The 12,431-nt window shown below is 38.8% G+C and overlaps 2 protein-coding genes across 4 annotated transcripts in view; both read left to right on the forward strand.

Moving 5' to 3' along the window:
• SUCLG2 (succinate-CoA ligase GDP-forming subunit beta) overlaps positions 1-6,179 on the forward strand; it is a 626,520-nt gene extending 620,341 nt beyond the window's left edge. For both annotated transcript variants that reach the window (XR_014064918.1, XR_014064922.1), the window contains one exon: positions 6,065-6,179. The gene's annotated coding sequence lies outside the window, so the exon portion shown is untranslated. The remainder of the gene's footprint in view (positions 1-6,064) is intronic.
• A 5,651-nt stretch (positions 6,180-11,830) lies between these two features.
• The window catches only part of LRIG1 (leucine rich repeats and immunoglobulin like domains 1), a 539,770-nt gene continuing 539,169 nt past the window's right edge, over positions 11,831-12,431 (forward strand). Inside the window, exon 1 of one of the 2 annotated variants that reach the window (XM_081528432.1) lies at positions 11,831-11,995. The gene's annotated coding sequence lies outside the window, so the exon portion shown is untranslated. The remainder of the gene's footprint in view (positions 11,996-12,431) is intronic. The other variant, XM_081528434.1, reaches the window with a different exon arrangement.

The following is a 12,431-nucleotide window of genomic DNA, read 5'->3' on the forward strand; positions in this document are numbered from 1 at the left end:
ACAACTATATGGCAATAAAATAGATAACCTGGAAGAAATGGACAGATTCTAAGAAAAGTTCAATCTTCCAAGACTGAACCAGGAAGAAACAGAAATTATGAACAACCCAATTACAAGCACTGAAATTGAACCTGTGATCAAAAATCTCCCAAAAAACAAAAGCCCAGGACCAGATGGTTTCACAGGAGAATTCTGTCAAACATTTAGAGAAGACCTAATGCCTGTCCTTCTAAAACTCTTTCAAAAATTTGCAGAAGGAACACTTCCAAACTCATTCTACGAGGCCACCATCACCCTGATACCAAAACCAGACAGACAACACACAAAAAAAGAAAACTACAGGCCAATATCACTGATGAACATAGATGCAAAATTCCTCAACAAAAGTTTAGCAAGCAGAATTCAGCAACACATCAAAAAGTTCATATACCATGATCAAGTTGGGTTTATTCCAGGGACTCAAGGATTCTTCAATATATGAAAATCAATTAATGTGATACACCATATTAACAAATTGAAAGATAAAAACCATATGATCATCTCAATAGATGCAGAAAAAGCCTTTGACAAAATTCAGCACCTATTTATTATTAAAACTCTTGAAAAAAATGGGCATAGAAGGAACCTACATCAACACAGTAAAGGCCATATATGATAAGCCTACAGCAAGCATTATTCTCAGTGGTGAAAAACTGAAAGCATTCCCCCTAAGATCAGGAATAAGACAAGGGTGTCCACTTTCACCACTATTATTCAACATAGTTCTGGAAGTCCTAGCTACAACAATCAGAGAAGAAAAAGAAATAAAAGGAATCCAGATCAGAAAAGAAGTAAAGCTCTCACTGTTTGCAGATGACATGATACTGTACATAGAGAATCCTAAAGATAGTATCAGAAAATTACTAGAGCTAATCAGTGAATTTAGCAAAGTTGCAGGATACAACTTGCAGAAACCACTTGCATTTCTATATACTAACAATGAAAAATCAGAAAGAGGAATTAAGGAATCAATCCCATTCAGCAATGTAACAAAAAGAATTATACATCTAGGAATAAACTTAACTAAGGATACAAAAGAACTGTACACAGAAAATTATAAGACACTAATGAAAGAAATCAAAGATGACATAAACAGATGGAGAAATATTCCATGTTCCTGGGAAGCAAGAATCAATATTGTGAAAATGACTATACAACCAAATGCAATCAACAGATTTAATACAATCCCTATCAAATTACCAATGGCATTTTTCCCAGAACTAGAACAAAAAATTTCACAATTCATACAGAAACACAAAAGACCCCGAATAGCCAAAGCAATCTTGAGAAAGAAGAATGGGGCTGGAGGAATCAAGCTTCCTGACTTCAGATTATACTACAAAGCTACAGTCATCAAGACAGTATGATACTGGCACAAAAACAGAATTAAGACCAATGGAACAAGTTAGAAAGCCCAGAAATAAACCCATGCACCTATGGATACCTTATTTTTTACAAAGGAGGCAAGACAGCCTCTTTAATAAATGGTGCTGGGAAAACTTGACAGCTACATGTAAAAGAATGAAATTAGAATACTTCCTAACACCATACACAAAGATAAACTCAAAATGAATTAAAGACCTAAATGTAAGACCGGAAACTATAAAATTCTTAGAGGAAAACATAGGCAGAACACTCGATGACATAAACCAAAGCAAGATCCTCTATGACCCACCCCCTAGAATAATGGAAATAAAAAGAAAAGTAAACAAGTGGAACCTGATTAAACTTAAAGGCTTTTGCACAACAAAGGAAACTATAAGCAAGGTGAAAAGACAACCCTCAGAATGGGAGAAAATAATAGCAAATGAAACAATGGACAAAGGATTCATTTCCAAAATATACAAGCAGCTCATACAACTCAATACCAGAAAAACAAACAAACCAATCAAAAAGTGGGAAAAAGACCTAAACAGACATTTCTCCAAAGAAGACATACAGATGACTAACAAACACATGAAAAGATGCTCAACATCGCTCATTATTAGAGAAATGCAAATCAAAACTACAATGAGATATCACCTCACACTGGTCAGAATGACCCTCATCAAAAAGTTTGCAAACAATAAATGCTGGAGAAGGCATGGTGAAAAGGGAACACTCTTGCACTGTTGGTGGGAATGTAAATTGATACAGCCACTATGGAAGACAGTATGGAGATTCCTTAAAAAACTAGGAATAAAACCACCATATAACCCAGCAATCCCACTCCTAGGCATATACCCTGAGGAAACCAAAATTGAAAGAGACACATGTATCCCATTGTTCACCGCAGCACTATTTACAATACCTAGAACAATGAAGCAAACTAGATGTCCATTGACAGATGAATGGATATAGAATTTGTGGCACATGTACACAATGGAATATTACTCAACCATAAAAAGGAATATATTTGAGTCAGTTCTAATGAGGTGGATGAACCTAGAACCTATTATACAGAGTGAAGTGAGTCAGAAAGAGAAAGATAAATACCATATTCTAACACATATATATATGGAATCTAGAAAAATGGTACTGAAGAATTCACTTACAGGACAACAATGGCGAAACAGACATAGAGAATAGACTTATGGACATGGGGAGAGGGGAGGTGAGGGTGAGATGTATGGAAAGAGTAACATGGAAACTTACATTACCATATGTAAAATACATAGCCAACCAGAATTTGCTGTATGGCTTAGGAAACTCAAACAGGGGCTCTGTATCAACCTAGAGGGGTGGGATGGGGAGGGAGATGGGAGGGAGGTTCAAAAAGGAGGGGAGATATGTATACCTGTGGCTGATTCATGCTGAGGTTTGACAGAAAACAGCAATATTCTGTAAAGCAGTTATCCTTCAATAAAAAATTAATTAATTAAAAAAATATTAACATAGCCACATGGGTTTCTTTTTAATTGGTATTTACATGATCTAACTTTTTCCTCCTTTTTCTTTCAAACATACTGCATCCTTAAATTTAAGTTGGCACACATTTTTAATATAAGTAGGAGATATTTTTAAACATTTTTAAAATTAAATTAATATATTTATACAGTTAAATGTTGTATCTTAAATATTACACTTAATATTTAATATATATAATTTTATATAAAATTTTAATTATCTGAAAAACTTTAATTTAGAGCAATGTAATTCTTCTAGGTTTACTGTAATTACTAGGAAGTACTACTGGCATCTAGTAAGTGAAGGCCAGGGAAGCTTCTAAATATTCCCACTGTAGGCACAGTAGGGGATCCCCCAAGGAAAAGAACCAGATAGAACTTTCTGGCATAAGAGAAACCATTTTAGGCTTAAGCCATTTGTGATCCAAGCCTGCCCATGACAGTTGCTCTTGAATAGGTCTTGTAGTAATGATCTTAAAGGTATCCCTATGTATCCTAAACCAACTGAGAATTTGGCATAGAAAGTACACAAGCACCAGAGTACAAGCCCAGTTGGAGACCCTAACGTGGACAGATAGCCAAAGGGGAATTCTGAATGCTTTCTTAGCATAAGAGGAATCTAGGGAGATGGAGAGAGTACAGCCACAGGAACAGAACAACATCTAACTCATCCAGGTCTTCTAGTAAGGAAACACAGACCACAGATGTCAGACTGTTCATCTTCTCACCAGCCAGATAATTCATTTCTCTTTTCACGGAAGTGTTGAAGAGGTGAGAGCTTCAACCTTTCCAGTAGGGTAGCATTTCTATCTTATTAGCTAAAAGAACTATTGAAAGACAGCAAGGTTGGTTCTCCCTCAGTCATGGTTCGAAAAGCATCTTACCTGCAGGAGACCCATTATTTTTCCTCTCTCTTTGAACAAGGCACAACTTTGCAGACCTCACTTCCTTCCACCTCATAATATTCCACATTTCTCAGAATAGGAGCGGCTCAGATAATCTATAGAGATCTCTTAAAATCTTAATAACATTCCAAATGACACACTGATGATTTAAAGGCAGCACAAAATGTATGCACTTATGAAGACCTGACTGTGAGGTGTATAATACGTCTTCTGAATGATGAGAAATTGACTGTGGGGAAAGCTATTTGAATGGAAAAGGTGTGTTTCAGGGCATGATCTCAAGCTCTTCTGGGTACAGTGTCTTCCTTGGCCTCAGTAAGTAGCTCATCTGTAATTGGAAGTTGGATATTCTGTTTTCCCGTTTATTCTGTTGGCTTGGGCTCCATGATAGTTCTGACCCAATTTTATTATTTTTGTTATTTATTTCTATCTTCTGTCAATTGTAATTCTCATATTCAGAGGTGTTCTTTTAAATGACTGCAGGATTTTTGATAGTCACCTAATATAATTTCTGTCATTGGTTCTTTATGATGAAGGGAGTAATAAACTTACAGGATTTGGGATCAGAGACAGGCATTGTAGTCCTGACTCAGTCTCTTGCTGGCCTGGTGACTGAAGGAAAATCAGAGATGCACCTGAGCCTTCACTGTTTTATCTGTAAAATCATGATTCAAAAGATATTAAGCTCTCAAGGCTCTTGTGAGGGTAATGTGTGTGAAATCACTCATAAAACTGGAAAGCATGTGCAAATGATAGGAGGTGTTAACTGGTTCTTTTTATTTATTTTTTTATTTTTTGGGTCAGCATAAATTTTTTATCTATTGTATTTTTTTTCCATTGGAGTATAATTGCTTTACAGCATTGTGTTAGGTTCTGCTGTACAACAACATGAATCAGCTGTATGTATACACATATCTTTCCTTCTTGAGTCTGCCTCCCACCTCCAGGGCTGAGCTTGCTGTCATCATCATGCAGTGGGTATTTGAGACATCACAGAGTCTTCTTTGCTTTGAGAAATAAACATGCAGGAAAGGAAGTACTTTTTTTTTTTACCCAAAAGTTAGATGTGTGGTTGAAGAATAGATGGGAGTCTCTTTGTCCTGATTTAAACATCCAGATATGTTTGCCTGACTTACTCAGATGTGTTCCTAAGGGTCCCACCTCTAGAGGAATCTCTCCATCTCACTTCTGTGAGCTTCAAGTGGTAAACCCAGGCCCTGAGGACCCTATTTGATCAGGGGCCTCTTTCTAAATCATAGTGGCTTCTGACAGTGTAACTTAATGTTACAGAAATGTTCAGAATCATAATATTCTGTCTCTTGTAAGTCTCAACTTCAGAACCTATCATTAGAAGGAAGGACATAAAAATGTGTTTATCCAAAAAGCTTTCTTTTTTCTGCCTATTAGATAACTGTAACAGACCAAAACAGGGTTAAGAAAAGTCAACACTGAAGTCTAGCTAGAGTTTCTAGTACAGATCTCTCAGAAATCATTTTATGATCCATTAGAATTCTAATAAGTCTCCAGAGGTTGGGCTGAAAGGTGGACACTTCCTTAAAACAACTCTCTCTGTTCACACCATTGAACTCAATTGGTTGCCTGGCAATAGTGATTGTAGGAAAATCACCATAGCTACCCTTTCTTCCAATTTATTAAACATATAGTTCTATCCCCCAACCAAGAATTTGATAATATGTGATTGAAAAGCCATAAAAATGTCTATTCTCTTTGACTCAGTAATTCTCCTTTGGGTATGTGTCCTGAGGAAGCTACCCAAAACATGGAAAAGGCTGTGTGACCCCAAATATTCAGTCCTACTTGATTGATAATACCAAATGACTGGGGAAAAAAGCATTCATGTCCACCTTTAGAAAAAGTATAAACTCAGTTGTGATGTATGCCTGTAATGGAACATTGTATAGCCAATGAATATTATATAAAGGATATCTTAAAAATGGAAATGCTTATCATATAATGTTGAGTAGACAAGTAGAATATGTAGATGTCAGTGTGGTACATTCTGATTATAACATAGGAGAAAATATGTCAAAGAGAAAAATACTGTGAATAAATTCACCAGAATGCTATTATCATTCCTGTGTTAGTGAGGCAAAATCGTAGAAAATTTTCAGGAAATACTTTTCTCTATTGAAGATGAGTATACAGATTTTAATAACAATTTATCTAAAGGTTTACATGTCTCAAACTTGCTCTTGTCCTGATTTCTCCATCTAGTGTATGATCTAGATCTATTCCAAATTTGTGGAATTAAGTAGGTAATTAAGAAGAAACTCAGAACTACAAGGAATAATTAAAGAAGGCATCTAATATACCCTAAAAATAAAAGAAAGTTTCCCAAAGATATGAAAGAAAAAAAGCATGAAGGTAAGTGGGACATGATATTAATAAAATTATTTTATGGGCCTGGAATGAGGAAAACATGCCCTATTCGACATCTAGCTTTAGAGAAGAAAATAGCTCTAAGAAAAGGAATGCCTGGGGTGGTCATAACTGTCCAGCAATGCTGGACAGATGAGGAGATTTCCTTGGGTTCCCAAAATACAAAATGCAGAAATGTATTGTGGAAACTTCAGAGACCTAGGTTCTTGCTGTGACTCAGACAGCTCAGCACCCTCCCGCATGTGCTCCATCTCCCTGAACAGGATTCTAAAATAAGGACTCCAATGGTGTTCCCAGCTCTTCAATTCATTCATTCATGCAACAAATTTTCATTGAGCATCCACTGCATTCCAAGCACTGCTCTAGGTGGATCAGTAAAACAAACCAGAATAAAATGAAACACAATCAGAATAGGACATGGTTCCTGATCCCCAAATAAGCATTTGAACCCCATTTTAGGGGTGGGGTAGGAGCAGGACAACAGCAGGAAGGCTTTGTTTTGAAGCTTCCTTTACCAATAGGAACATGAAATATACTTTAAAAAGATAACCATGCCCCTAAGACTTCCCTGATAGTTCAGTTGGTGAAGAATCCACCAGCAATGCAGGAGACCCTGGTTCGATTCCTGGGTTGGGAAGATTCGCTGGAGAAGGGATAGACTACCCATTCCAGTATCCTTGGGCTTCTCTTGTGGCTCAGCTGGTAAAGAATCTGCCTGCAGTGTGGGAGACCTGGGTTCAATCCCTGGGTTGGGAAGATCTCCTGGAGAAGGGAAGGCTACAAACTCCAGTATTCTGGCCTGGAGAATTCCATGGGCTATGTAGTTCATGGGTCGCAAAGAGTTGGACACAACTGAGCAACTTTCACTTTCATAAGACAGTGAAAAGGAAGATGATCATTCTGTCCGGCATCCGGACAGATTAGTGCTGATTAGTTCAGTAAATTAAAAAGCAGTTACAGAATTTTGGTCACTGGCTAAGGGAATACATGTTCTAAGGATTCAAGTGAGATAATTAACATGAAAAACTGGTATGAAGACCTAGTTGAGAGATAAATACCCTGTAACTTGAATTTAGATCCTTTAGTAGGTCTTAGTTCTGTCCCTTTCCTGTTATCATTATTTTCATGTTCATTCCCCAAATGGACAAGAGTATCATTCTAACATTCCACATTCCCTTCATAAGAGGGAGTGAAAAAAAAATTTTTTTTTTTTAAAGAGAGAGAGAGAAGAATGTTCACAGTCTGGCCAGGACTTCCTACTAGGAGCCAAAACCCAAACCTTTATTTAATGTTGACTTAAGACTAGACCAAGACACCCACTAGTCAAATACCATAATGTAAACTTTGCCAGTGACAGGCTCAGTGCTTAAAGTCAGTATGTAAGTTTTAGAATTTTAACATAGTTTCCTTTTCTCCATTTATTACTGAGTCCTTCTATATTCCAAGACCTTCTCTTAATAAAAAAAAAAAAAAAAAAAAACAGCTAACACAAACCAGACATTTGCTACATGCCAGGAACTTTGCAAAGTACCTTACATATATTATATGATTTTTAATCTTCACCAAAATGCTACAAGATAGACACTGCAAACAGTTGAGAAATTAAGAAGTGGCTAAAGATAGCAAAATAGTAGTAACAGGGAACATACACACTAAGGTAGCCATGTATATAATTTCAAAATTACATCACTTAAAAGTATAGCATTTCACTTGCTATACAACACCTGAAATTATGACAGTCACTCGTGCAGTGGAGGGGATGCTACATTGCTGACATCCCCACTTGAGGACCTAATTCAGCTGCTTGGTGGAAGAGAAATAAGTTGACTGCCTCAGGTCAGTGTCTCTCTGGAGATCGCATCATCTGAAAAGAGCTGCCCTGCTCAAGACCATAACCCCTTCCCTCCAAGAACTGGATGCCTTTGAAGAGCCATCTCAGCCTCAGAGCATCCTGGAGGGTTGACTGGGGCCCTCTTAAAACTGTATACTTCCCTTCTATAGGTATTTATCCCGACAGTATTTCTTAATAAATCTCCCAAATGCTCACCTCCACACAGAGTCTGCCTCCCAGGAGCCCAACCCAACCCAAAATGTGCCAAGTGAAAGTCACTCAGTCATGTTGAATTCTGCGACCCCATGGACTATACAGTCCGTGGAATTCTCCAGCCCAGAATATTGGAGTAAGTAGCCTTTCCCCTCTCCAGGGTTCTTCCCAACCCAGGGATTGAACCTAGGTCTCCCGCATTGCAGGTGGATTCTTTACCAGCTGAGTCACCAGGGAAGCCCAAGAATACTGGAGTGGGTAGCCTATCCCTTCTCCAGCGGATCTTCCCGACCCAGGAATCGAACCGGCATCTCCTGCATTGCAGGTGGATTCTTCACCAACTGAGCTATGAGGGAAGTCCAAGAATCTCATAATTTCAAGGTTTGGTCAGCCAAGTGATTATATGCTTGTGTGAATGAATGAATGAACTGACTACCAGGAAGTCCCTTTGTAGCCAATAGATAAAAGTGCCCTCCATCCTCTGTCTGGGTCAGTCTTAGATTATTTGAGGGCTTCAGAAACATATTCCTTGCATATAACATGTTCAGGGCCACTAAGTGCCTTCCATGTGTAATCTCGTTTTATTCTTATAACAACCTTCTGAAGCAGATACTATTCTGTTCCCATTTTGAATGTGAAGAAACTGAAGATTAGAGTGGTTAACATCTTGTCAAAGGTAAGTAAGTGAGATGCAAAGCTGGGATTTGAATTCATGCCTTTCTGACTCTAGAACCTGTGTTCTAAAGCTGACATGCTATAGTATCTCACTGACTACTATATCTTAATTTCCTCCACAGTTCCTTATGCATAGAAATAAGTTAATGCTTTTTTACTCGATTGATTTTACGGTGCCTAAAAGAGGCCTTTACATGAGGGTAGTTAAGCATTTGAAAATGACCTTAAGCTCACTTGAACTTTGCAGAGAATACTCTGTTGCTCTGCCTTACAGGGATTTAACCAGCCACTAATAAGGTGAGGAACCCTAATTCCTTATTTGTATCTGAGGCCACAGGCTAGCACCCAGCACACAGTACCACTAAGGTGCATTTGCTGGTTGAATGACTGAATAAATTAATAAATAATAAAAACTTCTTTATTTCAAAATTTTACCAGAAAGGGGAAGAATACTCTTTTACATTTTACAGGGGATTATTTTATGTGTAGATTTGCCAATCAGTATTTTAATAAATTGACTTTATGTGTCACCAGAAGAAAAATTACTAGGCACTCAGAAAACTGATGTTCATTTTCAAACTGAGATGAATAGTAAATGTCAATTACTATTATACTGTATAGAATTATAAGTGTTAGTTGCTCAGTTGTGTCTGACCCCATGTACTGTAACCTGCCAGGCTCCTCTATCAGTGGAATTCTTCAAGCAAGCATACTAGAGTGGATAGCCATTCCTTTCTCTAGGGGATCTTCCTGACCCAGGGATTGAAACCAGGTCTCCTGCATTGCAGACAGATTCTTTACCATCTGGGCCACCAGAGAAGCCCATAGAATCATAGGTTTTAATCAATTCAGTACATACTGAAGATAATATGAAGATCTAAACTTTGTATCAAGGAAATTCTGTTGTAAAATTATGAGGACATAGATACAAATCTTTAATACAGATGATATGTTAAGTGGTAGAGAGCAGACAAACAAAAGACCGTGGGGGAGCCATGAGAAAGACACTGATTTGGTAAGGAATAGAGAAAGCATTTATTTGTAGACTACCTGAAACACACTTCTGAACAGTTATTTCCCCACTCAAGAACTTCAAGAGCTCCTTATTGCATACAAATACAGCCTAACCCCTATGGCATGGCCTTTAAGACCCTAGTTTCCTGGGCTACAGTCCTCTAAGTCTAGGGTAAGCAACTCATCCTGGTTTTCCCAGGACTTACTCAGTTTTAGTATTTAAATTCCTGCTTCCCCGGAGAACAGATCATTCCAGACAAACCAGGATGGGTGGTCTCCCAAACTACACACTTTAATGTTTGATGAGGCCAAAGTGAGCCACTCTTGGATTCCTTCAGATGTTCTGTGCTTTTTCACTTCTGAGTTTTCCTCATCCCCTTTCCCCAAACTTATACTGAATCCACCTCATAATTCAAGAACCATATTCAGTATCCCCATCGCAAAGTATTAATGATGATATTACCTATGTTAATACCATTACTAATAATAACTAACCTTTATTAACATTTCTATAGCACTTTAAGTGGATCTTTATATTAATTTTCACCCCTAATCACATGGCTTCTACAATTATCTCTGTTTTACAGAAGCATAAAGTGAGATTCAGAGACTATATTATGATTCATCCCAAGTGATCAGCTAACAAGTGGCAAAGCTGAACTTTAACTTCAGATGTAACACAAAACTCTATTCTTCTAATCACAATGGTACACACTGTCTCCCTTCTAAGATTCTTCTGGGCTGAAATTAACACCATCTCTAAAATAAATGCTTCATTGGTCACTTAACACTACACTGCACTAAGAGCAATGTACACTTGACTTGTTCCTGCTCCCATGCTAGGAGCTCCTTGGTACCGGAAACTCAGAAGCTAAGTCCAATTCACTTATTAATCCCCAAGAGTATGAAAGAGACATAAGAATATATTTTACATGACAGAATGGATATGCGGACAAATGGAAGAGACATTAAAACTCAGCCTTAAAGAAAAAGTAGGTTTTAGATGGAGAGCATATGCCAAGCAAAGTAAATACTAATTATTAACAAGGATGTCTGGTGAATTCTTACTCTGCATGAGATGCTACGGCATCCCATTATCATAAGTAACCTCTGAAGAGAAGTCCTATTGCTATCCTTGTTCTTCATGTGGAGAGACTGAGGCTCAGAAAAATGAAACCAGTTGCCCAAAGTTACATAGCTGGTAAATGGCAGAGGTAGACTTCAGAAGGGGCTTCCCAGGAGACGCTGGTGGTAAAGAACCCACCTGCCAATGCAAGAGACACAAGAGACTTGGGTTGGATTCCTGGGTCATTAAGATTCCCTGGAGGAGGACATGGCAACCCACTCCAGTATTCTTGCCTGGAGAATCCCATGTCCAGAGGAACCTGGCGGGCTACAGCCCATAGTGTCGCAAAGAGTTGAACGCGACTGAAGCGACTTAGCACGCAGGCACGCACACAGACTTCAGAATCAACTGTATGTGATTCTATAGCAAAAGCTGTGAATTCTAAAGCGACAGGAGACATTACAGGGCGTGCCAGCAAAAGCCGCAATGCAGCTGGTTTAGATGGAGCAAAGAGGACATGAAAAGAATGTTAATAACAATAACGGTGATAATGATGATTGTTCTTTACCAACCCCCTCCCATTTCCTGTCGTATTTGATGGTGGGCAGACACACAGCTCACATTTATTGAGTATGGTACTGACAAAGCACCAAACAAAGCACTTTGCATGGATCACCTGTTTCACTCCTCACAACAACCCTTTAAATAAGTACTGTTATTAGCCTCATGTTTTTTAAATAAAATGAGGCTCAGGTGGCTTAGGTGACTACTGAAGCTTGACGCCTAGAAAAACATCTTCCAGGTCGCCACCAACATGAGGTCCACTAGCAGCATATCCCAGCAGGCAGCGCGCCTGCGTGCGTCGCCCACGCAAGCTTCTTAAAGCGGGATCAGCTGAAGCCCGTTCAGGCCCCAGGTCTCAGAGAGTAGGCGCCGTCTCAGCTCTTCCTCCGGAGATTCCGCTTTTGTAAGTAATTCATCTTTTTTTTTTTTTTTTTTAGGGGGGAAGGGTCCCCAACTGCCGTCTGGGGCATGTTTCTCTTACTTATGTGGCGCTGTCTGGTGACTGGTGATATGTTAGACTGAAGGAAAGGGCTGTCCAGCCTGGTCCCTTCAGTTTGGGCCTAATTCTGCCAGTCAGATAAGATGCAGTGGAAGCTTCAAAGGGTTGTATTTATCTCATATGGTTTCGCGTTGATGAGGTGGCCGCGGGTTGGAATCAGGTTAGTCTAAATACCTTACTGTTGAGACCGAAGAGAAGGTGAGGGTGAGAGCAGCACAGGCCTCAGCTTGGCTGAGCTGCCGCCTACCCGACTCTCTTCTGCCACCTAGCGCTGCTCGCCGAGAAAGGTCGCGCTTTTTTTGATGTTAACATTTTCTCTTCTGTTGGCTAGGAATCTGGT

This window comes from Giraffa tippelskirchi, chromosome 9 (assembly GCF_054371585.1).
Source record: "Giraffa tippelskirchi isolate mGirTip1 chromosome 9, T2T-mGirTip1v1.2.pri, whole genome shotgun sequence".
NCBI classification, from domain to species: Eukaryota; Metazoa; Chordata; class Mammalia; order Artiodactyla; family Giraffidae; genus Giraffa; species Giraffa tippelskirchi.